At 40.0% G+C, this 25,816-nt stretch overlaps 1 pseudogene across 1 annotated transcript in view; it reads right to left on the bottom strand.

Moving 5' to 3' along the window:
• LOC308417706 (olfactory receptor 2D3-like) overlaps window positions 1-24,037 on the bottom strand; it is a 44,049-nt pseudogene extending 20,012 nt beyond the window's left edge. Inside the window, exon 1 of the transcript in view lies at window positions 23,979-24,037. The product of the transcript in view is annotated as an olfactory receptor 2D3-like (transcript). The remainder of the gene's footprint in view (window positions 1-23,978) is intronic.
• Window positions 24,038-25,816: the final 1,779 nt, after the last annotated feature.

Below are 25,816 nucleotides of genomic sequence, written 5' to 3'. Positions count from 1 at the left end.
GTGGGAGCTCTTGTGAGGTTGTTCTGGGAGCTCCGCCCTCTGTCCACAGGTCCTATGTACTACTGGCAGGGATTTGGCCCTTTCTCTAGGCAAAAAAGACCCTTTTCCAGTGAGCACAGCACTCTTTGCTCTCTGAGAACTCCCCTGTGTGCCTTCCCTGGGCCTATGTGTCAGGCTCACCTCTGGTCCAGGTGTAATAGCACCTGTGGAGCTGATCTTTGAGTATGGTCTTTCTGGGCAGGTTCCATTTCCCTCTGACAGAGCCCTGGTCCTTACTGTGGGCCAGAAAAGAACCTTTTCCACAAGCACCGCCAAGCATTCTCTGTGCTCTGGGTACTCCCAGCGAGACCTCATCAGGCCTGTGTTCTCTGCTGGTCCAGGTGGAAAAGAGCCTGTGTGTCTAGTCCACAAGCAAAGCCTTCAAGGCAGATTCCAATTCCCTTTGACAGAGTACCAGCCCTTACTGTATGCTGGAGAAGAACCTTTTCCACAAGCACCGCCAAGCACTCTCTGTGCTCTGGGTATTCACAGGGAAACCTCAGCAGACCTGTGCCCCATGTTCTCTGTAAATTGGGTTTTTAATGCCTATGGATCACTGGAAACTGTTTCTAGTCTTTTGCTGGGTGTGTTCCCATAGTTCCTGCGTGATATTTATTTTTTGGAAGGGAGCACTTTTCCATTTTACTGCTATGGCCTTTAGTATAATCATCCATTATTAAATAATCTTGTTGGGGATGACCACTTCTGAAATTATCATCATCAATAATTCTATGGTCTTCAGTGCAGTGCACTTCACAAAGCTGTTCTCCCATGGTCTTTTACTTCAACTTCCTTACTTTATACCAGTGCTGCTACAGTCCCACACTGCTTCCTGTCTGGTCGTGTAACTTGATTTATAAGCTTGCATTTTCCAATTAGTTAGTGGTTTTGCCACCTAAAATACACAAAAGACTACATAAAATATTAACTTAGTTTTTAGTTATTTTATTTATTTAAACGTTAAATGTTTTTCAGTTTTCTCTTGGTAATCCCCCTATTCCATTCACCCTGCCACCTGATCTATGAGGGAGCTCCTCCATCCTCCCACTCCCATCTTACCTCCCAGGCATTCTCCTACACTGGGGCATCGAGTCATCACAGAACCAAAGGTCTCCCTTCTGTTGATATCAGATAAGGTAATCTTCCACATAGTAAATTGTAGCCATGGGTCCCTCCATGAAACAGTAATGGCATTAGATGAAAGACCCAACATAGGGGAGAGAATTAAATTTTCTTAATACTGCTCTAATATGAACATGACATAAAGTATTTCCAATGTGCTGCTTATTGAAGTTAAATGCTTATATTGGACAAAAGACAAAGTTTTGTTCATAGGTGTGACTTATAATAAGACAAATGTGTGTTCATGTGTACACACATGTGCCACAACATGTGAAGCCAGAGGATATCATGTGAAAACCAGTTGTGTCCTTCTGCTATGTGGGCCTCAAGAACTGAATTCAGGTCAATAAACTTGGTAGTGCATGATCTCAGCAGCTAAGCTGTCTCACTATCCCCAAGTTGGACAATTTTAAGAACAAGACTTTATGTTTTTATATTTTTAAAAAGGAGGGAAATCTTTTTCTCTCAAGTGTATTAAACTTTGAGAATTGATGCAATGCATTTTGCCCATATTTACCCTTCATCTTCCAGCTCATAGCAGACCCGACTCCTCTTCCCTGCACATCCATCTTTGTGTCCCTGTTAAAAAGTAAAATGGAAGTCTTATTTGAACTGCCCATATATGCTTGGCAGGAGGTGGCCATTCCTAGAGCCTGTTAGATTTACCAAGGGTCATGCTAATAAATAAGCAACAACAAAGCTCTCTCTCCACTGAGCAACTATCAATTGCCAGTAGATCCATAGCTTGATCTGCCAGGTCTCATTGGCCTTCTCAGTGCTGGTTTCATTTGGTTTATTTTGGTTTGGTTTGGTTTGCTTTGGTTTCTAGCATTTTTATGCAGGTATTTGGGCATGTGGTTGCAACTACTCTAAGTTAATATGTGTACCTACCACCCTACAAAGAAAAAGAATTTCAGTCCAATTTTCCTCATGAACATTGAGGCATAAATACTCAGTGAAATTCTTTCTAACCAAATTCAAGAACACATCAAAAGTTCATTCATCATAATCAAATAGGCTTTATCCCAAAGAAGCAGAGATGGATAATTGTATGAAAATTTATCAATGTAATCCACTCTATATAAAAAAAATACAAAGAACAAAACCATTAATCATCTCTTTAGATGCTGAGAAACCATGGGACAAAATTCAACACCCTTCATGTTAAAAGCCTTAGAAAGTTCAGGAATTCGAGTCACATACATAACCATAGTAGAGTTTCATCAGAACCAGTGGCCCATTCACCCAGAGATCACAGGACTCCAGAGAATCATACAATCCTATTAAAAATGGGAGTATGTAGACTAACAAATCATTCTCAACTGAGGAATATCAAATGGCTAAAAAACACATAAAGAAATGCTCAACATCCCTAATCATCAGGGAAATGCAAATCAAAACAACCTTGAGATTCCACCTTACACCAGTTAGAATGCCTAAGATCAAAAACTCAGATGACAGCAGATGCTGGAAAGGATGCAGAGAAAGAGGAACACTCCTCCACTATTGGTGGCACTGTAAGCTGGTACAACCATTCTGGAAATCAGTCTGGCAGTTTCTCAGAAAATTGGACATAGTACTACTACCTGAAGACCCAACTACTCCACTTCTGGGAATATACCCCAAAGATGCTCCAACATATTATATAAATATAATCTTCACCATGTTCATAGGAGCCTTATTTATAATAGCCAGAAACTGGAAAGAAGCCACATGCCCTTCAGTAGAGGACTAGATACAGAAACTGTGGTGCATTTACACAATAATGTACTACTCAGCTATTAGAAATAATAAGATTTTAAAATTCCTAGGCAAATGGGTGGAACTGGAGAATATTATCCTGAGTGAGGTAACCCAGTCCCAAAAGAACACACATAATATGCAGTCACTGATCATTGTATACTAACCTCAAATAGCTCTGAATACCCAAGAAAAAACTCTAAGACCAAATGAAGCTAAAAAGAAGGAAGGCCAAAATGTGGAAGCCTCAGTTCTTCTTAGAAAGAAAAAGAAACAAAAAGAAAAGAAAAAAATGGTGTATTCATCTTATATTATTATTTAACAAATTTTGTGAACTATAATAATATTTTATAAAATAACTAAATTAATAAAAAAGACATAGACTATTAGAGTGGATATGTAAAAAGGACCCAGAATTTTTCTGTATAGAGGAAACTCATCTCAGTGTCAAAGACAGTTACTACTTCAGAGACTACCTCAGAGTAAAACGCTAGGAAAAATTTATTCAAGAAAATGGTCCAAAAAAACCAAGCTAAGTATCCATTCTTTTGTTGAATAAAATAAAATTTCAACCAAAGGTTATCGAAAAGATCAGGAAGGACACTTTTTACACATCAAAAAAAATCTATCAGGATGAACTCTTAATCCTGAACACCTATGATCCAAATACAAGGGCACCCATATTCATAAAAGAAATTTTACTAAAGCTCAAATCATATATTGTACTACACACAATAACAGTGGGAGACTTCAACACCCCACTCTCATTAATGGACAGATCATGGAAGCAAAAACTGAACAGAGTCACAGTTAAACCAGAAGAACTTATGAACCAACTGAATTTAATAGAAATCTATAGAACATTTCATCCTAAAACAAAAGAATATACCTTCTTCTCAGCACCTCATAGCACCTTCTACAAAACTGACCATATTACCTGTCACAGAACAGGCCTTAACAGATACAAGAACATCAAAACAATCCCATGCATCCTCTCAGATCACCATGGACTAAGGTTGGTCTTCAATAACAAGAACACCAAGAAAAAATTGCACATACACATGAAATCTGAACAATGCTGTGCTCAATGGTAACTTAGTCAAGAAAGAAATAAATTAATTAATTAAAGACATTTTAAAATTTAATGAAAATTAAAGGACAACATAACAAAACTTATGGAATACAATGAAAGCAGTGATAAGAGAAATATTCATAGCTCTGAGTACTTCCAAAAAAAAAAAAAACTGGAGACAGCATACACTAACAGTTGGACAGCACACCTGAGAACGCTAGAACATTGTGGTGCATGTGCCCTTATTGTATGTTAGAGCATTTTTGGATATATGCCCAGAAGTGAGAGGACTGGGTCTTCAGGTAGGACTATGTCCAATTTTCTGAGGAACCGCCAGTCTGATTTCCATAGTGATTGTACCAGTTTAAAACCTCACCAACAGTGGAGGAGTGTTCCTCTTTCTCCGCATCTTTACCAGCATCTGCTGTCATCTGAGTTTTTGATCTTAGCCATTCTGAATGGTGTGAGGTGGAATCTCAGAGTTGTTTTAATTTGCATATCCCTGATGACTAGGGATGTGGAACACTTCCTTACATCCTTCTCAGTCATTCAATATACTTCAATCTAGAATTTTTTGTTTACCACTGTACCCCATTTTTAATAGGATTGTTTGATTCTCTAGATTCTAACTTCTTGAGGCCTTTGTATACATTGGATATTAGACCTCTATCAAATGTGGGGTTGGTAAAGATCTGTTCAAAATCTGTGGACTGCTGTTTTTTTGTTTTGCTTTGCTATGTTTTGTTTTCTTTTTTCTTGACAGTATCCTTAGCCTTACAGAAACTTTGCAATCTCATTAAGTCCCATTTCTCCATCTTTGACCTTAGAGCACAAGCCATTGTTGTTTGGTTCAGGAAGTTTTCCCCTGTGCCTATGTGTTCTAATGTTTTCCCTACTTTCTCATCTAATAGTTTCAGTGTACCTGGTATAATGTTGAGATTTTTGATCCACTTGCACTTGAGCTTGGTACAAGGAGATAAGAAAGGGTCTATTTTCATTCTTCTGCATGCTGACTGCAAGTTGAACCAACACCATTTATTGAAGATGGCCTTTTTCCATTGAATGTTTATAGCAGCTTTAACAAAAATCAAGTGACAATATGTGTGAGGGCTCATTTCTGGATCTTCTATTCTGTCCCATTGATCAACGTACCTGTCTCGGCACCATGTGGTTTGTAACACAATTGCTTTGTAATATAGCTTGAAGTCAGGGTTGGTGATTCCTGCAGATGTTTTCTTGTTGTTGAGGATGGATTTTGATATTCTAGGCTTTTTTTATTCCAGATGAGTTTGCATATTGCTCTTTCCAACTCTATGAAGAATGGGATTGAAATTAAGATGGGGATTGCATTGAATCTGTAGATTGCTTCTGGTAAGATGGCCATTTTTACAACGTTGATCCTTCCAATCCATGAGCATGGGAGATCTTTCCATCTTCTGAAATCTGCCTCAATTTCCTACTTCAGATATTTGAAGTTCTTGTCATACAGGTCCTTCACTTACTTAGTTAGAGTCATGCCAAGGTATTTCATATTGTTTGTGACTACTGTGAAGGGTATCTTTTCTTTCTCTGCATGTTTGTCCTTTGAGTAGAGGAAGGATGCTGACTTGTTTGAGTTAATTTTATATCCAACCACGTTGCTAAATTTTTTTATCAGCTGTAAAATTTCTCTGGTGGAATTTTGGGGTCACTTAAGTATAGTATCATGTCATCTACAAATAGTGATATTTTTACTACTTCCTTTCTGTTTTGTATCCTTTGACTTCCATTTGCTGTCTAATTGCTCCAGCCAGGACTTCCAGTACTATGTTGAATAGGTAGGGGGAGAGTGGGCAGCCTTGTCTAGTCACTGATTTTAGTGGGAATGATTCAAGTTTCTCACTGTTAAGTTTGATGTTAGCTATTGGTTTGCTGTATATTGCTTTTATTATGTTTAGGTTTGGGCCTTGGATTCCTGTTTCTTCCAAGACTTTTAACACGAAGGGGTTTTGAATATTGTCAAATGTTTCTAAGCATCTAGTGAAATGACAATGTGGTTTTTTCTTTGAGTTTGTTTATATGGTGTATTGCATTAATGAATTTTTGTATATTAAACCATCCCTGCATCCCAGGTATGAAGCCTCCTTGATCATGGTGAATGATCGTTTTGATGTGTTCTTAAATTGTGTTTGCAAATATTTTGCTGAGTATTTTTGCATCAATGTTCATAAGGGAGATTGTTCTAAAGTTCTCTTTCCTTGTAGGGTCTTTGTATGGTTTAGGAATGAAGGTTATTGTGGCCTCGAAAACTTAGTGTTCCATCTGACTCTATTTTGTGGAATAGTTTGGAGAGTATTGTTATTAGGTCGACAATAAATGTCTGATAGAATTGTGCACTGAATGCATCTGATCCTGGACTTTTTTGTGAATGAGCGTCTTTAGATGGCTGCTTCTATTTCTTTAGGTGTTATGGGATTATTTAGATAGTTTATCTGGTCCTGGTTTAACATTATTATGTGGTATCTGTCTAGGAATTCATCCATTTCCTCCACATTTTCAAGTTTTATTGAGTATAGGCTGTTGTAAGATCTGATGATTTTGAATTTCCTCATTTTCAGTTGTTATGTCTCCACTTTCATTTCTGATTTTGTTAATTTGGATACTCTCTCTTTTTCCTCTAGTTAGTCTGGTTATGAGTTTATCAATCTTGTTAATTTTCTCAAAGAACCATCTCTTGGTTTTCTTGATTCTTTGAATGATACTTTTTGTTTCTGTTTGGTCAATTTCTGATCTGGTTTGATTATTTTTTGCTTTCTACTCCTCTTGGGTGCATCTTTTTTGTTTGTTCTAGAGCTTTCAACTGTGCTGTCAATTTGCTAGTGTATGCTCTCTCTGGGTTCTTTTAGGAGGCACTCAGAACTATGAATTTTCCTATTAGTACTGCTTTCATTGCTTCCCATAGGTTTGGGTATGTTGTGCTTTTATTTTCATTAAATTATAGAAAGTCCTTAATTTCTTTCTTCATTTCTTCTTTGACCATGCCATCATTTAGTACATCATTAGTCAGTTTCCATGTGTATATGGGCTTTTGGTTGTCTTTGTCGTTATTAAAGACCAGACTTAGTCCATGGTGATCTGATAGGATGCATGGGAGTATTTTAATCTTTTTCTATATATTGAGTCTTGTTTTGACTCATATATTGACTATATGGTCAATTTTGGAGAAAGTGCCATGAGGTGCTGAGAAGGTGTATTCTTTTGTTTTAGGATGATATGTTCTGGAGATGTCTATTAATTCCAATTGGTTCATAACCTCTGTTAGTTTCACTGCGTCCTTGTTCAGTTTCTGCTTCCATGATCTGTCTACAGATGAGAGTGTATGATGAAGTCTTTCATTAAGTATTTTTTGAGCTTTAGTAACATTTCTTTTATGAATATGGGTGCTCTTGTATTTGGAGCATAAATGTTAAGGACTGAGAGTTCCTCCTGATAAATCTTCCCTGTAATGAGTAAAAAGTGTCCTTCCTTATCTTTTTTGATGACTTTTGGTTGAAAAATCTACTTTATTCGATATTAGAATGGCTACTCCAGCTTGTTTTGGGGGAGGGCTGTTTGGCTGAAAGATTTTTTTCCCAGCCTTTTACTCTGGGATAGTGTCTGTCTTTGTCTCAGAGCTGAGTTTCCTGTGTGCAGCAAAACGCTGGATTCTGTTTATACGTCCAGTCTGATAGCCAATGTCACTTTATTTGGGAATTGAGTTGATTTATGTTAACAGATATTGAAACAGTGGTTGTTGTTTCCTGATATGTTTTTTGCTTTTATACATAGAATTATGTCTCTGTGTCTTTCTTCTTTTGGTTTTCTTGCTTAGTTATTTTCTTGCTTTTTCTAGGATGTAGTTTCCTTCCTTGTGTTGGGTTTTCCATGTATTATTCTTTGTAGGGCAGGGTTTATGGTCATATATTGTGTAAATTAATTTTTTCCTGGAATATTTTGGTCTCTTCCTCTATGGTGATTGAGAGTTTTACTGGGTATGCAACCTTGGCTGACATTTGTGTTCTTTTAGTGTCTGTATGGTGCCTTTCCAGAATCTTCTAGCTTTCATAGTCAGTTGAGAAGTTCTGATTGGTCTACCTTTATATGTTACATGACCTATTTCCTTTACTGTTTTTAGTATTCCTTCTTTGTTTTGAACACTTGGTGATTTGACTATTATATGACAGAAAGAATTTCTTTTCCAGTTCACTCTATTTGGAGTTCTGTAGGCTTCTATTATGCTCATAGTCATCTCATTCTTAAGGGTAGGGAATTTTTCTTAGTGTGTAAGGATTGAGCATAATGGGTTTTTCTTTTCTTTTTTTTTTTTTTCTGTGATTTTGTTGAAGATATTTACTTTGCCTCTTACTTGACATTCTTCGCTCTTTTCTACACCTATTGTTTGGTCTTCTCATTGTGTTCTGGATCTCCTGGACATTTTGGGTTAGGAGCTTTTAGGTTTGTGCATCTTCTCTTACTGTTTCGTCTATGTTTTCAATGTTGTCTTCAACCCCTGAAATTCTCTCTTCCATCCCTTGTAGTCTGCTGGAGATGCCTGCATCTGTGACTCCTGATTTCTCTTTTAGGTTTTCCATCTCCCGGGTTATCTCTTTTTGTGTTTTCTTTATTGTTTCTATTTCCATTTTCAATTCCTTCATCCTTTTGTTTCTGTTTTCCTATAGTTCTTTGATTTCTTTGAGTGTTTTTTGTTTCCTCTTTAAAAGCTTCTATTTGTTTATGGTTGTCCTCCCATACTTGTTTAAGGTAGCATATTCATTCTCTTCTCAAAGATCTCCATCATCTTGAAGTATGATTTCAAGTCTGAGTCTTCTTTTTCTGGAGTGTTTGGCAATCCACTGCTTGCTGTGGTGGGAGAGCTGGGTTTTATGTTGCCAATTTGTCTTGGTTTTCATTGCTTAAGTTTTTTCATTTTCTTCTTGCCATCTTGTTATCTGTGATTATATGTTGTCTTCTTGTCAGTGATTGGTACCCATTGCTCCTGTGGACCTGAGTGCCCGGGTGTTCAGGAAAAAAACTGCTTCTGAGTCTGGAGCTTCTGTAAGCAAGTAAGTTCTGGTAGCAGTGACTCAGTTCTGTCTTTGTGGACTCAGAAGTCAAACCTCTTTTGAGGCTGTTCTGGTAGCTCATCCCTGTGCCCACAGATCCTGAGAACTACTGGCAGGGAACTGGCTCTTTCTCTACATCACAAAAGACCCTTTTCCAGATAGCACAGTACTTTCTGCTCTCTGAGGATTCCCGATTTGCTCTCCCTGGGCCTATGTGTCAGATTCCTCTCTGGTCCAGGTGTAAGGGGGTCTGTAGAGTTGAACTTCAAGCACTGCTGTTCCAGGGCAAACCCCGGCTCCCACTTACAAGGGCCTGTGCCTTACTGTGGGCATGTATGTCTAGACTTTGAGCAAGGGCTTTTCGGTTGGATGCCGAGACCCTATGCCAGAGTTCCGGCTCTGCTGAACCGGAAGTCTGCATTTTACGTGTGCTCTCCCTAGCCCTCTCAGCGCTTTGGTTACTCACAATGCATTATCACTTGACCTATGTCCCTGGATCTCTGCTGTTCCAGGTGCCAAGGGGCCAGGAGCATTTGGTCTCTGCCCAAGGACTTCCCAGGCGGACCCTGAGTACCTATGCCAGAGTTCTGGCTCCTCTGAACCTGAGGGCCACATTTTTTGCGTGTTCCATCTAGCCCTCTCTGTGCTTTGGTTACTCACTGCACAGTATCGCTAGGCCTGTGTCCCTAAATCTCTGCTGTTCCAGGTGCCAAAAGCGAATCATTTTTTTAATATTTATTTATTATAACTAAGTACACTGCAGCTGTCTTCAGATACACCAAAAGAGGGCATCTGATGCCCTTTCAGATGGTTTTGAGCCACCATGTGCTTGCTGGGATTTGAACTCAGGACCACTAGAAGAGCAATCAGTGCTCTTAACCACTGAGCCATGTCTCCAGCCCACCAACAGCAATTTTTAAGATTTTTAAGGAGAGTGCAGAACAGAGCCCGGCAGAGTGCAGAACAGAGCCCGGCCCATCTGCGATGCAAACCACCAGCCCAAGGGGTGGAGAAACTGCTGAGTGGGAGATCTGGGAGGCCAGGGAGCAGAGAGATCTCTGCGGAGTGCGCACGCGGTGCGCGCCCTCTGACCTGCCTGATCCAGAAACCAGGAACAGAACTTTGAACTTCTGTTTCCACCCGGCAGCGACTCCAGGGCACGGAGCAGAGCCCGGCCGATCTGCCACTCGGACTGCCAGCTACTAAAGTTGAGAGACTGGTGAGTGGGAGATCTGGGCGGCCAGGAAGCAGAGAGATCTCTGCGGAGTGCACACACAGGGCAAACCCTCCGACCTGCCTGATCCAGGGACCAGGAACAGAACTTTGGAACCTCAGTTTCAACCCGGCAGCGACTTCAGGGCACAGAACAGAGCCCGGACCATCTGCCTCACAGACCGCCAGCTCCTAAGGTTGAGAGACTGGTGACTGGGAGATCTGGGCAGCCAGGGAGCAGAGAGATCTCTGCAGAATGCACACGCAGACACACCCTCGGACCTGCCTGATCCGGAAACCAGGAACAGAACTTTGGAACCACTGTTCCCACCCAGCGACTCTGAAGCATAGAACAGGGCTGTGCCCATCTGCCAGCTGGACCAGAGGATATCCAGGGACACAGACCAGATACAAGGGAAAGGTGAGAACATATTACTGAGAACAAAATGGCAAGAGGAAATCAAAAAAGTATATCCCAAGGAAACCAAGACAACCTGGCAACACCAGAACCCAGCTCTCCCATAAAAGCAAACATCAGAATCCGAACACTCCAGAAAAAGAAGACGCAGACCTGAAATCATACCTCAAGATGCTGATAGAGATACTTAAAAAAGAATGGGAGGAAAAGCAAAAAGATTCAGAAGCTTTTAAAGAGGAAACAAGAAAAATACTCAAAGAACTCAAAGAATTATAGGAAAAGAGAACCAAAGAAATAAAGGAATAGAAGAGGGAAATTAAAACGGAAATTGACACAATAAAGAAAACACTAAAAGAGATAACCCTAGAGGCAGAACCCCCCCCCCCAAAAAAATGAGGAGTCACAAAAGCAAGCATTTCCAATAGATTACAAAGATCGAAGAGAGAATCTCGGGGGCAGAAGACAACATTGATAACATAGTAAAAACAGCCAGAGAAGATGCAAAAAACAAAAAGCTCCTAACCCAAAATGTCCAGGAAATCCAGGACACAATGAGAAGACCAAATCTAAGGATAATAGGAATAGAAGAGGGAGAAGAGTATCAACTAAGAGGCACAGTAAATATCTTCAACAAAATCGTAGAAGAAAACTTCCCTTACCCTCAAGAATGAGATGACCACGAGCATAATGGAAGCCTTCAGAACTCCAAATAATTGGACCAGTAAAGAACACATAATAGTCAAAACACACCAAGGGCCCAAAGCAAAGAAAGAATACTAAAAGCAGTAAGGGAAAAAGGTCAGGTAACATATAAAGGAAGGCCAATCAGAATCACACCCAATTTCTCAACAGAGACTATGAAAGCTAGAAGAGCCTGGACAGACATCATGCACACCCTAAGAGAGCAAAAGTGCCGGCCAAAGCTGCTATACCCAGCAAAACTATCACTCAACGTAGATGGAGAGATGAAGATATTTCAAGACAAATCAAAATTTACACAATATCTGACCACAAACCCAGCACTACAACGAATTATAGGTGGAAAACCCAATACAATGAGGGAAAATACAGCCTAGTAAAAACAAGAAAACTCCTAAACAAGAAAACTAAAAGAAGAAAAAAACACAGCCATAACTCAAACCACAAAAGCAATAATGGCAAAAAAAGAAACAACTATTCCTTGATATCGATTAAAATAAATGGACTCAACTCCCCAATAAAGAGACATAGGCTATCAGGTTGGATACATAAACAAAATCCAGCCTTTTGCTGCATACAGAAAACTCATCTCAGAGACAAAGACAGATATTATCTCAGAGTAAAAGGGTGGGGAAAAAACTTCCAATAAAACAGCCCCAAGAAGCAAGCTGGAGTCCCTACTCTAATATCGAATAAAGTAAATTTCCAACCAAAACTTATCAAAAAAGATAAAGAAGGACACTTTTTACATAGGGAAATCTGTCAGGAGGAACTCTCAATTCTTAACATATATGCTCCAAATAAAAAAGCACCCACATTCATAAAAGAAACCCTCCTAAAGCTCAAAAAATACATTTCACCTGACACAATAATAGTGGGAAACTTTAATACCCCACTCTCACCAATGGACGGATCATGGAAACGAAAACTGAACAGAGACTTTGAACCAACTAGAATTAATAGATATATACAGAACATATCATCCTAAAGTAAAAAAATACACCTTCTTCTCAGCACCCCATAGCACCGTCTCGAAAATTGACCACATAAATGGACACAGAATGAGCCTAAATCAATATAAAAAGATTGAAATACTCCCATGCATCCTCTCAGATCACCATGGTCTATGGCTGGTCTTTAACAACAACAAAGACACCAAAAGCCTACGTACACATGAAAACTAAACAACGCTCTGTTAAACGATAGCAGGGTCAAAGAAGAAATAAAGAAAAAAATTGAGGACTTTCTAGAATTCAACAAAAATGAAAACACAACATACCCAACCTATGAGATGCAATGAAAGCAGTACTGAGAGGAAAACACAAAGCCCTAAGTGCTTACAAAAGGAAACTGAAGAGAGCTTACATCAGCAACCTGACAGCACAACTAAAAGCCCTAGAACAAAAGGAAGCAGATATACCCAAGAAGAGTAGACAGCAAGAAATAATCAAAATTAGGGCAGAAATAGAAAAATAGAAACAAAAAGAACCATTGAAATAATCAACAAAACCAAGAGTTGGTTCTTTGAGAAAATCAACAAGATTGATAAACCCCTAGCCAGACTAAGTAGAGGGCAAAGAGAGAGTATACAAATTAACAAAATCAGAAAGAAAAGTGGAGACCTAACAACTGAAACTGAGGAAATTTAAGAAATTATCAGATCCTTCTACAAAAACTTATACTCCCCAAAATTGGAAAATCTAAAGGAAATGGACGAATTCCTAGACAGATACAAGATCCCAAAGTTAAACCAGGACCAAGTAAACCATCTAAATAACCCTATAACACCTAAAGAAATAGAAGAAGTCATCAAAAGCCTCCCAAACAAAAAAGCCCAGGTCCAGACAGGTTCAGTGCAGAATATTATCAGACATTTATTGCGGATATAACACCAATACTCTCCAAACTATTCCAAAAGATAGAATTAGACGGAATGCTACCCAATTCATTTTTTGAGGCTAAAATAACCCTTGTACCTAAACTACACAAAGACCCTACAAGGAAAGAGAACTTCAGACCAATCTCACTTATGAACATTGACTCAAAAATACTCAACAAAATTCTTGCAAACCGAATCCAAGAACACATCAAAATGATCATTCATCATGACCAAGTAGGCTTCATCCCTGGGATGCAGGGATGGTTTAATATAAGGAAATCAATCAATGTAATCCACCATATAAACAAACTCAAAGGTCAAAATCACATGGTCATGTCACTAGACGCTGAGAAAGCATTTGACAAAATCCAACACCCCTTCATGTTAGAAGTCCTGGAAAGAAAAGGAATCAAAGGTCCATACTTAAACATAATAAAAGCAATATACAGCAAACCAACAGCCAACATCAAACTTAATAGCGAGAAACTTGAAGCAATCCCACTAAAATCGGGGACTCAACAAGGCTGCCCACTCTCCCCCTACCTATTCAACGTAGTACTGGAAGTCCTGGCTGAAGCAATTAGACAGCAAAAGGAGATCAAGGGGATACAAATCAGAAAGGAAGAGATAAAAATATCACTCTTTGCCAATAACATGATAGTATACTTAAGTGACCCCAAAAACTCTACCAGAGAACTCCTACAGCTGATAAACAAGTTCAGCAAAGTGGCTGGATACAAAATCTACTCAAACAAATCAGTAGCCTTCCTATACTCAAAGGAAAAACAAAGGAGAAAAAAATTGGGTAAAGGTATGCTTCACAATTGTCACAAAAACCATAAAATACTTTGGTGTGACTCTAACTAAGCAATTGAAGGACCTTTACGACAAGAACTTCAAACCTCTAAAGAAAGAAATTGAGGAGGATCTCAGAAAATGGAAACATCTCCCATGCTCATGGATTGGGAAGATCAACATTTTAAAAATGGCCATTCTACCAAAAGTAATTTACAGATTCAATGCAATCCCCATCAAAATTCCAACCCAGTTCTTCATGGAATTGGAAAGATCAATGTGCAATTTCATATGGAACAACAAAAGACCCAGAATAACGAAATCCATCCTCAACATCAAGAAAACATCTGCGGGAATCACTATCCCTGACCTAAAGCTATAATACAAGGCAATTGTGCTGAAAACTGCATGGTACTGGTACAGAAATAGGCATGTGTATCAATGGAATAGAAGAGATTATCCAGAAATGAGTCTTCACATATATGGTCACCTGATTTTTGACAAAGGAGCCGTAAACATTCAATGGAAAAAGGACAGCCTATTCAACAAATGGTGCTGGTCCAACTGGCACTCAGCATACAAATGAATGAAAATAGACCCTTTCTTATCTCCTTGTACAAAGCTCAAGTGTAAGTGGATCAAAGATCTCCACATTAAACCAGATACACTGAAACTATTAGAAGAGAAAGTCGGGAAAACTTTAGAACATATAGGCACAGAAAAAAATTTTCTGAACAAAACACCAATGGCTCAAGCTATAAGGTCAAAGATTAACAAATGGGACTTAATGAAATTGAAAAGTTTCTGTAATGCTAAGGACATTGTCAAGAAAACAAAACGGCAGCCAACAGAATGAAAAAAGATCTTTACCAACACCACATCAGATAGAGGCTTAATATCTAAGATATACAAAGAACTCAAAAAGCTAGACACCAGAGAAACAAATAACCCTATTAAAAAATGGGGTACAGAGCTAAACAAAAAGTTCTCAGTTGAGGAATATCGAATGGCTGAGAAATATCTGAGGAAGTGTTCAACATCTTTAGCCATCAGGGAAATGCAAATCAAAACAACCCTGAGATTCCACCTCACACCAGTCAGATTGGCCAAGATCCAAAACTCAGATGACAACAGATGCTGGCGAGGTTGCGGAGAAAGAGGAACCCTTCTCCACTGTTGGTGGGGTTGCAAACTAATACAACCACTCTGGAAATCAGTCTGGCGATACCTCAGAAAATTGGACATAATACTACCTGAAGACCCAGCTATTCCACTTCTGGGCATAAAGCCCAGAGACACCTTAGTACACAACAAAGATATATGCACCACAATGCTCATAGTAGCTCTATTTATAATAGCCAGAAGCTATAAGGAACCCAGATATCCTTCAGAAGATGAATAGATACCAAAATTGTGGTACATTTACACAATGGTATACTACTCAGCCACGAGAAACAATGACTTAACCAAATTCTTAAGAAAATGGCTGCATCTAGAGAATATCATTCTGAGTGAGATAACCCAGTCACAAAAGAACAGACATAATATGCAGTCACTGATAATGGGATGCTAACCTCAGAGGCTCGCAGTGTCCCAGAAACAACTCACCGGCTGTATGAAATCCAAGAAATAAAACAAAACAAAACAAAACAAAACAAAAAAATCTCTATACAACAAGAAAACTTTGACTATTTCCATGTTACATTTTGTTTTACACATACTTTATGCTCATTGTAACTATTAAGTTTTCAATGCATACTATCAAACCTTTAAAAAAAATCAAGTACTGACTAAAAAATATATTCATACAGTTTTATGTAAAAATTATTTTAAAATCTGAAAAAAAGGTACTGACAAAAATGTATTGTATAATTTTATGCAAACAATGCTTAAAATCTGTACATTTATCTTAGTTTTGTAAAATAAAGTTGTTAAAATCTGAAAAAAAGTACTGACAAAAATGTTTTAAAAAAAATTTTAAGATACTGTGTTTCTTAATAAACAGGCTTCTTTATCTTCTTTATCTGTTAAGCAGCTGGGGTTCTCTTCTTTAAGCACTAGAGCACTGGGTCTTCAAAAGATAACAAGTACCAGTCTCCTGGAGTCACAGGCTTGCTGCTAACCATCCTCAAAGCTGAGTTTTTTGAACTCACGCAACCTTGCACAACACAGAACATCAGGAGACTTCCACTCAACCAGTGGAGCTCCCTAGAAAGAAAAGGCTTCTACAGGATCTCCTGTATGCATCTATGGCTGAAACTGAAGCCACTGACTGAGTCTGGCCCCAGCAGAGGAAGCTGTCACGGAACGATAATAATTGGACATTATGGGGATCTATATGGTATTGGTCCTTGAAAATATGCACCAGTGGTCTGCAAATAAGGTAAAGACTAGCCTCAGTCCATGGTGATCTAAGAGGATGCATGGGAGTAGTTCCATCTTCTTATATCAGTTGAGGCTTGTGTTGTGACTGACTATATGGTCAATTTTGAAGAAGGTGCCATGGGGTGCTGAAAAGAAGGTATATTCTTTTGTTTTAGTATGAAATGTTCTTTAGATGTCTGTTAGTTACAATTGGTTCACAACTTCTGCTAGTTTTGCTGTGTCTGTTCAGTTTCTGCTTTCATGATCTGTCCACTGATGACAGTGGGGTGTTGAAGTCTTCCACTATTATTGTGTGTGGTACAATTCATGCATTGATTTTTAGTAGGGTTTCTTTTATGAATGTGGGTACTATTGTATTTGGAGCAAATATGTTAAGGATTGAGAATTCATTCTGATAAATTTTCCCTGTAATGACTAAAAAGTGTCCTTCCTTATTTTTTTTTTTTTGATGATTTTGATTGAAAATCTATTTTATTTGATGTTAGAATGACGACTCCAGCTTGTTTCTTGGGGCCATTTGCTTGGAAGGTTCTTTTCCCAGCCTTTTACTCTAAAGTACTGTCTGTCTTTGTCTCTGAGATGAGTTTACTGTATGAAGCAAAATGCTAGATACTGTTTATGTTTCCAGTCTGATAGTCTAGATCTTTTTATTAGGGAATTGGGTTCATTGATGTTAATAGATATTAAAGAATACTGATTGTTGTTTCCTGTTATTTTTGTTGTTAGAGGTAGAATTATGTTTGTGTATCTTTCTTCTTTTGGTTTTTTTTTTTTTTTTTTTTTTTTTTTTTTTTTTTTTTTTTTTTGCATAGTCATTTTCTTGCTTGTCCTAGGATGTAGTTTCCCTCAATTTATTGGGTTTTCTATCTATTATCTTTTGTACAGCTGGATATCAGAACAGATATTGTGTAAATTTGGTTTTGTTCTGGAATATCTTCATCTCTCCATCTATGGTGATTGAAAGTTGTGCTGAATAAAGTATTCTGGGCTGAAACTTGTGTTTTCTTAGGGTCTGTATGAAAGTCAGTCCAGGATCTTATTGTCTCTTACTGAAGCTTGTCTCTGTTGTGGGTCTGCTGGCCCGTGGTCTCCAGAAGGAGATTGTTTCTACGTGTTCCTCTCTCAGGCTATGCTGTGAATTCCAATGTCATGGCCTAGACCTGATATAGCTGAGCTGGTTCTGGCCTTGGGCCAGAAGTGTGCATTCCCAGGGAGTACCACTGCCTGTACCTGTGAGAATTCTTGGCAGCCTCTTCCAGATTATACAGTGGGCAGAAGAAGTTGACTCACCCTTCCACTTAGGGTAGAGAGTTCTCCTGCTGCACTTCTGAGCTCCCAACAACCTGCAGGCAAGATCACATTTTTTAAAAGCTATGAAAATACAAATTGTAGAAGAAAATGAATAAAACTGCCTAAGATATGAGAGTGAGAGTAGGATCAAAAAAGACAATAGAAAATGAGCGAAATCTAGATAGGAAAAATTTAGGAACTCAAACAGAAACCATGAAAGACAATCTTACCAACAGAATATAAGAGATGAAAGAAACCTCTGCATTGATGATTCAAAAGAAGAAATGAATATATCAATTAAATAAAATGTTACATCTAAAAATAGAATTTTGGATGAATGCATCCATGGAATATGACACAACATAAAAAGAACAAATCTAAGAATAATAGGAATAAAGGAAGAAAAATAAACCCAGGTCAAAAATACAAAAAATATTTTCAACAAAATTATAGAAGAAAAATCCCTTAACCTAAAGAAGGAGATGCCTATCAAGGTATAAGGATCATGCAGAATAAATATCAAAAACTTTAAAGGAACAAGAGCGTGTAACATAAAAGTTACTATAAGAACATCTTACTTCTGAGTAGAGACCGTGAAAGCAAGAAGGGCCAAGACACATGTTTTACAGACTATGAGACCAAAGATGCCAACTCAGACTATTATACCCAGCAAACCTTTCCATCAAATATATAAAGAATATAAAATATTCCGTGATGTAAAACAAAATTAAACAATATCTATTAAGCCCTACAAAAAACACTAGAATAAAAACTTCAAACTAACCACAGAAGTGGTTAACAACACCCCCAAATGACAGGAATCAAGAAAATTATTCATCGATATTTCTCAATAACAATGGTCTCAGTTCCTCCAATAAAAAGGCATGGGTGAACAGAATAGATTCAAAAACAGGATCCATATTTTTGTTTCATCCAAGAAAAACTCCTTAACATCAGAGAACAAGTTTACCTTAGAGTAATAAGATGGAAAAAAACATATTGGAAACAAAGACACCTAAGATGCAAGCTGGTGTATCCATTTTAATAACTGAGAAAATAAACTTCAAGTCAAAAAGTAATCATAAAAACATGAAAGGACATTAAGTACTCATAAATGGAAAATTTCACCAAGAAGACTTCGCAATTCTCAATATCTGGTCACCAAATACAAACATTCAAGTTTGTAAAAGAGAAAAAAATGCACACAGGTTTGTAAAAGAAACACCACTACAAAATAAATCACATTTCAACCTTCACCATCTCTTGCCAATGGACAAGTCACCAGGTAAAAACTAAACAAACAAACAAAATCTGAAGCTAGCTGACATTATAAGCCAAATGGATCTAACAGATATTTCAGAATATTTCACTCAAATACAAAAGAATATCTTATTCTCAGCACCTCATGGATCTTTCTTCAAAACTGACAACATACTCAGACACAAAGCACATCTCAAAAGATAAAACAGTTACCTGACCACCATGGATTTGAACTGGAAATTAGATATAACAGATAGTTACCAAACTCATAGAAACTGAACAACTTACTACTGTATGAAAAATGGGTCAAGATAGAATTAAGAAAGAAATTAGGGACTTCCTAGGATTGAATAAAAATAAATATACAACATACAAAAACTTATAGGACATAATGAAGCAGTTCTAAAGTGTAAGCCCAGAGCACTAAATGCCTATTTAAAAAAAATGGAGATACCCATAGAAGACTGAGATAAAATTACAATACTACCTTATTGATTGTTTCTACTTCCATGAACAAAGAGGGCTGCAGAAATTCAAGTGGCAGAGAAAATTGGATTTGAAATCAAGAAACTACAGAGACATTAATACTTCCTTGAATATTAATGCTAAGCAAAAGAATGTAAAAAAAAAAATCAACAAAACAGATTCTGTGGATTTATGCTCAGGAAAAAAATTTAGTTCACCACAGCAAAATTGCGACATATAGAGACTAAAACAGAAACAATTTCACAAGGGAGTAGTAAAAGAAACATTACAATTACCAATTTAAGTTTCATGACCTGACTCAGAAATATAGTTTTGTTTATTTCCTACTTAATTTAGTCTTGTTAAATATTTTTCTTTCTCATTCCTCTGAGTAAATAATTCTGACCAATACTATTCATTTAGTATCAAGCAGATTTGTTCTGTACCTGGTGTCACACTATGATAAAGCCATTGGTGGAATTTTGTATTCTCTGCATTACATGCAGAAACTAATCACTGTATAATGCACAAATTCATGATGAGGGTGAAAGGGTACACTTCTTCTCTTGGCCCTTTCAAATGCATCCTCTACCTGATCAGTTAGCAATTTGATGTAGAGTGTCTCCTGAGTTTATGGGTTGGGTAAATCTGCCTCTCAGTTCACCAGGTTATACCTGGGATAGAATGTCAGAGGTCAGCAATTAGGTGAATAATACCCTCTAATCATTTTCTCATGTCTTGCTCACAAACAAACAATTCATAGCTCTTTCCTGGTGATCTTTGCATACAGCTCCCATTCCTGGTTCCTAGTACCTTCTTCTTAGTCTTTCAGGCATGACGTTGATTACAACCCTGAGATTTATAATAATTTCATGTTGGTTTCAAAACTGTACTCACAATTAGGTTCCAGAGTTGGGAACTTATCCTGATAAGTATGATCTTTGTGAGTCTACAAAGAATGTGTACTGTCCAGAGGCCTCATTTATTCTTCCTCTCTATTCTAGTCCTCTTCTCTACTCACTTCAGACATGTACATGCATAAACAAATAGTACCTAGATCACAGTGAGGTATTATGTAATATTGTCAAACTTTTATTTGATAATGAAAAGAAATTCAGAAAAAATAAAAGAAAACCTATTAGAATCTGAGACAGAAAACAATATATGCCAGTTTAAAAGATATATTTTTGTTTTAGAAGATTTCAAGAATTTAGACAGGTCTTTTAAAAGACCTTCTTAGAAAGGAACTCTATATTATGATGTTTAGGTAATACTGGGGGTTAAATATTAGCACATATCAATCATACAGCATCACTGACAGGAGGGAACATTGTATATTCAAAGAATGAAAACAGAAGCTCCGAATCTATTCACAATCAAAGAATAAGTCAAAATGCAGTATGCAGTATATCTCTGTGGGTTGATGTTAAGGCTATACATGATTAGACCCTGAAGAGGTAGGCAGGGAAAGAGGCTGGAGGACCAGAACAGGAGTCAGTAGGCAAAGATGGACAGAAGAAGAAGATGGAATCTGATGTGTATGTTGCGCTCAACACATCTCTAGCTTGATGAGGTTGTTATGATTATTTATAAGGGTTTCTATGAGGGTAATTTATCTCATATAAATGGGCAGCTAACATCTTTGTCTAGCTTATATTTTCGTAAGATTATTGTGTAGAGGGTGTGTAGATTGAGAATTTAACATATAAACTACTTGATAAGGTAATGGATGTGGACTCATGTTTGTACCTGGAAGTGGAGGAAAGTAAGTGAAAACAAAACACTGGGGCAATCATATCCACCCAGGACATAAGCAGCTGGGGTGGTGGAGTGAACCAAATAACTCTAGAAGGCCCACAGAGACAAATGTTTCCTTTTGATATATATGTATATATAAAACAAAATTTACAACTATGGTGAAGCTTGTCGCTTGTCATCAGAATGCCTACCTAAATCACTGACATCAGAGACTACACTAAACATTGATGTGACCATTCTTCATGAGGCCTGGTTGGCTTCCTCATTTCCCTCCATCTTCTAGATTCTCAATGCCCATATATTCAGGTTGAAGAAGTTATGAGAGTTGTCATCTTGATTCTCTCGACTTTGGAAGGCGAAGGTGTTGGGATTCTGTAAACCCCACCCCTCAGTTACCTAGCAACAGCCAGGTATACCCCACCCCTCAATTACCCAGCAGTGGCCAGGTATGCTCCGCCCCAGTGACCTGACACTATAAAAGGAGCTGCTTGACCCCTCCTCTCTCTCTCTTGGCCTCTCCTGCCCTTGTGCTCTTGCAGCCTTGCTCTCCCATTTTCCTTGCCCCCTCTCTCCCAGGTGCTCATGGCCTGCCTCTACTCCTCTACTTCTCTCTCTCTGCCTCTACCACCCTCTTAACTCTCCCATGACCTGAATAAACTCTATTCCGTACTATACTGTTGTGTGGCTGGTCCCTCAGGGAAGGGATTCCCAACATGGACCCCTCAGAGGCATCTCCCTTGCCCTCAGGCCTTGCCGCACCTCCATGGGCCATATGCCCCCCACTCTCTTCATCCTTCCCCTAACATTGGTGCCATGACTCGGATCATTATCCTTTCACAACATTGGTGCCCTGTGACTTTTCCTTTCATTGGTGCCCCGTTATCTTTTCCTTACATTGGTGCCCCGTGTGAGGATGTTAGATTTCCTCACAACCAGATCTCTCTTTCCTTTCATTCTGTGACTTTTAACAACCTTGGATTGGTGCCAGCGCCTCAAGAAAATGCAGGTTCTCATCCCGATGCTCACTAGCCCAAGACCTGGTAAGCTCCCTCCCCACATCGGTCAGAGTAAGCATCCAAGAGGTCCCAGGGAAGTGTTCCTGAACTACCCCTGAGGACAGATGCTTTTACTGACCATCATTCTAGGACTTTTTCCCTTGGGACCCCCCTCCTCTCTTTACTAGACCCAGGCCAGGCCTGGATCTCATTCTGGAGCACCTCCTCCGAGGAGCCCTGCCTCCGCTTTAACCCGATATCCGACTCTCACCCATGGGCTGCCTCCATGGAGCACAGCCTCCGAGTTTTGCGCCCCCATGGCAGCTATACCTACCCTCAGCCATGGGATTGTTTTAGCCGCCTTTGTCCCTATTTCCTGGGATGCTTTAGCTTAATTTACAGTGATCAGAAACCAATAAACTGCACTCCCTTCCTAGCTATCTGTTCTGTGTGAAGGTCTGTCCCTGCCCCTAGCCTCTGCTTGAGACTGTTTGCTAGACCTAGCTGTTCCCATCCCACGTGTGCTTTCTCCGTCCTGGTCTCTGTCCCAGACTCTTTTTGTCCGCTGGGACCCAGTGGGCAGGCATCTGGTCCTGCGGAAGGTTCAGCCTTGGTTGCTTGGGCCTGCGGCAGGAATCCGGAGCTAGTAGAACCTGCCCGCAGGTGGGCTTCCTGAAAGGAGCAGCAGCCAGCAACACGGCTCCCGCAGGAGCTTCAGAGCAGGCTGATGTGCTGTGGGCCTAGTGCCCCAGGCTCCGGCCGCTCCCTAGGGGCAGTGAGCAGAAGGGTGGCGATTGGGTTTCTGCAGGGACCCTGGCCCTGCTGGCCGTCCCTAGGGAAACCATGAAGGTGGGCCTCCTAGTAAGCAGCCGCCTGCCTAGCAGATCACACACATGGTCCCAAGACCTGCCATGGCGGCAGCACAGGTACTCCCCGCCCACCGAGGGGCGGGATGGCCCGCCCCCTGGCTGGAACACCTAGCCTTGCCCTGCTGCCACAGTACCAAACCCCCTCCCTGTATGTGAGTGCCTCCAGTGCCCCAACTGCACTTTCTCACCTGTGTGCCTGTCTCGTGCATGTTTTGTTTCCCTTTATTATTTTCAATCTCATTCTGCCTGCTAGATTAAAGTTTTATTTATTCTAAGCCAGATTTCTGACTGCATTGACAGCTAAGGTAACTGCAGTTTAACAACTAAAAAAAAAAAAAAAAAAAAAAAAAAAAAAAAAAAACAACAGATTTCTATTTTCTAACAAGTAGCTCAGATATATGATTACTTTCTTAAGTAAGCTCTGGTTCCATTAATGCTTCATGTTTCCTCTTGTTAAACTTCCTTTTCCACTACATACAATTCTTGCTCCTTCTGCTCCATAAAGGCTCATCTTAAAAATGTTTATGTTGCTAACTCATGTTGTTATCTCTTATAAACTGATAAGCTACAATCAGATCTACCTTCAATAGACCAAATAAGACTCCACCCAGATAAGTACATCTGCCTAAAGCTCACTACCTATTCTAAAGGGTGGGATTCCTCTAGATTTCAAATGTGGCTTTCAAATGTACATCTAAAATTTTTCTTTCTTTACTGAGATAGTTAAGCCAAACCCGCATAGGGACCTAGATTTTCTTGCGACCAGTCCTTGCCGGCCACCCTGGCCCACCCCATCAGGCTCGGCATAGCCTTGGCTGCATGGCTGGCACTGCGGTTGCCTATTCCTCTTAACCGACGCCACTGCCTCGAGTTCCCGTACTGTTTCTCGTTCCGCTCACTGCTGCAGTGACCGTCTCCCTGCCGCCGCCACCGCCGCTGCTACCGCTGCCACCACCATGTGCCACAGCTGCCCCACTCACAGACTTCCAGCATGTGAGTTGTCGCCATTACTGAAGCTCTAGACACTTGTTGGCCACTACTCCACCATGTGTGCCAATAGCTCCCACCACGTGGGCCGCTGAGATAGATCAGCCACACACCACATGGTTCCACTTTTCCTGATACCAGATCATGGCTAAGATTCCCGCACAAACATCGGCAAATTGGTAGAGATTATCACTTCAGTTGGCAGAAAATATCCCCGATTTCCCAAAAAAGGCCTGGCCAGCCTTTGCGGGCAAAGAGGGTTACTTCTCTATAGCCACAGTTTTGAGACAGACAGACATTGACCATTGAGAAGGTCCCGTCGGGAGTGCCCTTCACTCTTTTTCCCTTCCCCAGGGCTCTTAGCAGCCGGTTCACTCAGCCGAAGTCCAGGCCTGGCGAGGGCACTCTCTGCCAGATCCGGGATCTGGCGAAGCCACCAGGAGTCCGAGTGATGACTCGCGACCCCTGCGCATAGGCAAAACTTTTCTACCGAGTTTCATCCACTGGGACGCTGGATTGGATGGCTCTGTAGCCCCCTCCCTGTACCTTCCCAATGGGCAACTCAATGTCTCAAAACGGGTCACCAGGCTCCCCACTGGGATGTCTCCTAAAAAATTCCAAATCTCTAACACTGACACCTCAGCTAAAGACATCTAAATTGGTACACCTCTACAACAATGTTTGGACTCAGTATCCGCTAGATAATGACTCAAAATGGCACCCTAGAATCATTAATTTTATGAGACCTTCACTCATACTGCCAAAGATCTGGTAAATGGAAAGAGGTTCCCCGTGTACAGGCATTTATCTCCGCTCTAATCCTTCTCTGTGTTCTTATAACCCCACCCACCTCCTTTTAGCAATGAGGCAATAAGGCAAATGACACCACAGCTCTCAATCCAGCCAACGAGCCATTGCCGCAAAATCCAAACCTCTACCTCAGCTTCTATTCATGTTATTCTAAGCTTTTCAAAACTCCCCTCCACAGCCAGACTCACATGTGGACATGGACACACCACCCGGCCTCCAGCACCACTGCCGGTGCCCCTTTCCTCCCTTTCTGTCTTCTTCTGTGCCGCAATCTTATAGTCTGATGTTCTATGCTTTACTATGAGACTCACTAATAATTTACTTCCTGAGGAAAGCCAGCGAGTTTGGGAGCAGAAAAAATGCATGCAGACGAGATCCATCAAACAGATAGACACTAACTTAGACCCTAAAAACCCAAAAGGTAAACAACTTCTAATGACCTATTTCTTTTCCCAGAACTACCCCGACATAAGAGACTAGCTTAAAAGCTTGAGAGGGGAACCCTAACTCCACAAGCAGAAGTCTTGGTGCTGGCCTTTAAAGTGTACCATGGGAAAGGTAAAAAGGCTCACAAATACCATATGCTGGCAAAGGCTTCCCGACCAGCCCCAGCCACAGCTACACCACCAGGCCCCTGCTACAGATGTGGTCAACAGGTCATTGGGTAAAAGCTTGCTCCAGCAACTCACAAGCCAAGAGGCCGTGTCCTAAGTATGATCCAGAGGAACATTGGGCTGTCGATTGCCCTGTGTCATGCAGGACAGAGGGACATCACACCCAAATAACCCTCCAGCCTTCTAGGCTTGGCTATGGACAACTGAAGAGGCCCAGGCTCCCTTGACCTGACCACTGAAATCACGAACAGGGAGCCACGGGGAGCTATCATGGTATGTGAGCAGCCCATCTCCTTCCCCTTGGACACTGGGGCCACTTACTCGGT

Source organism: Micromys minutus (assembly GCF_963924665.1).
Source record: "Micromys minutus genome assembly, chromosome: 2".
In the NCBI taxonomy this organism is placed as follows: domain Eukaryota; kingdom Metazoa; phylum Chordata; class Mammalia; order Rodentia; family Muridae; genus Micromys; species Micromys minutus.
This window is presented reverse-complemented; position numbering and strand designations above follow the sequence as displayed.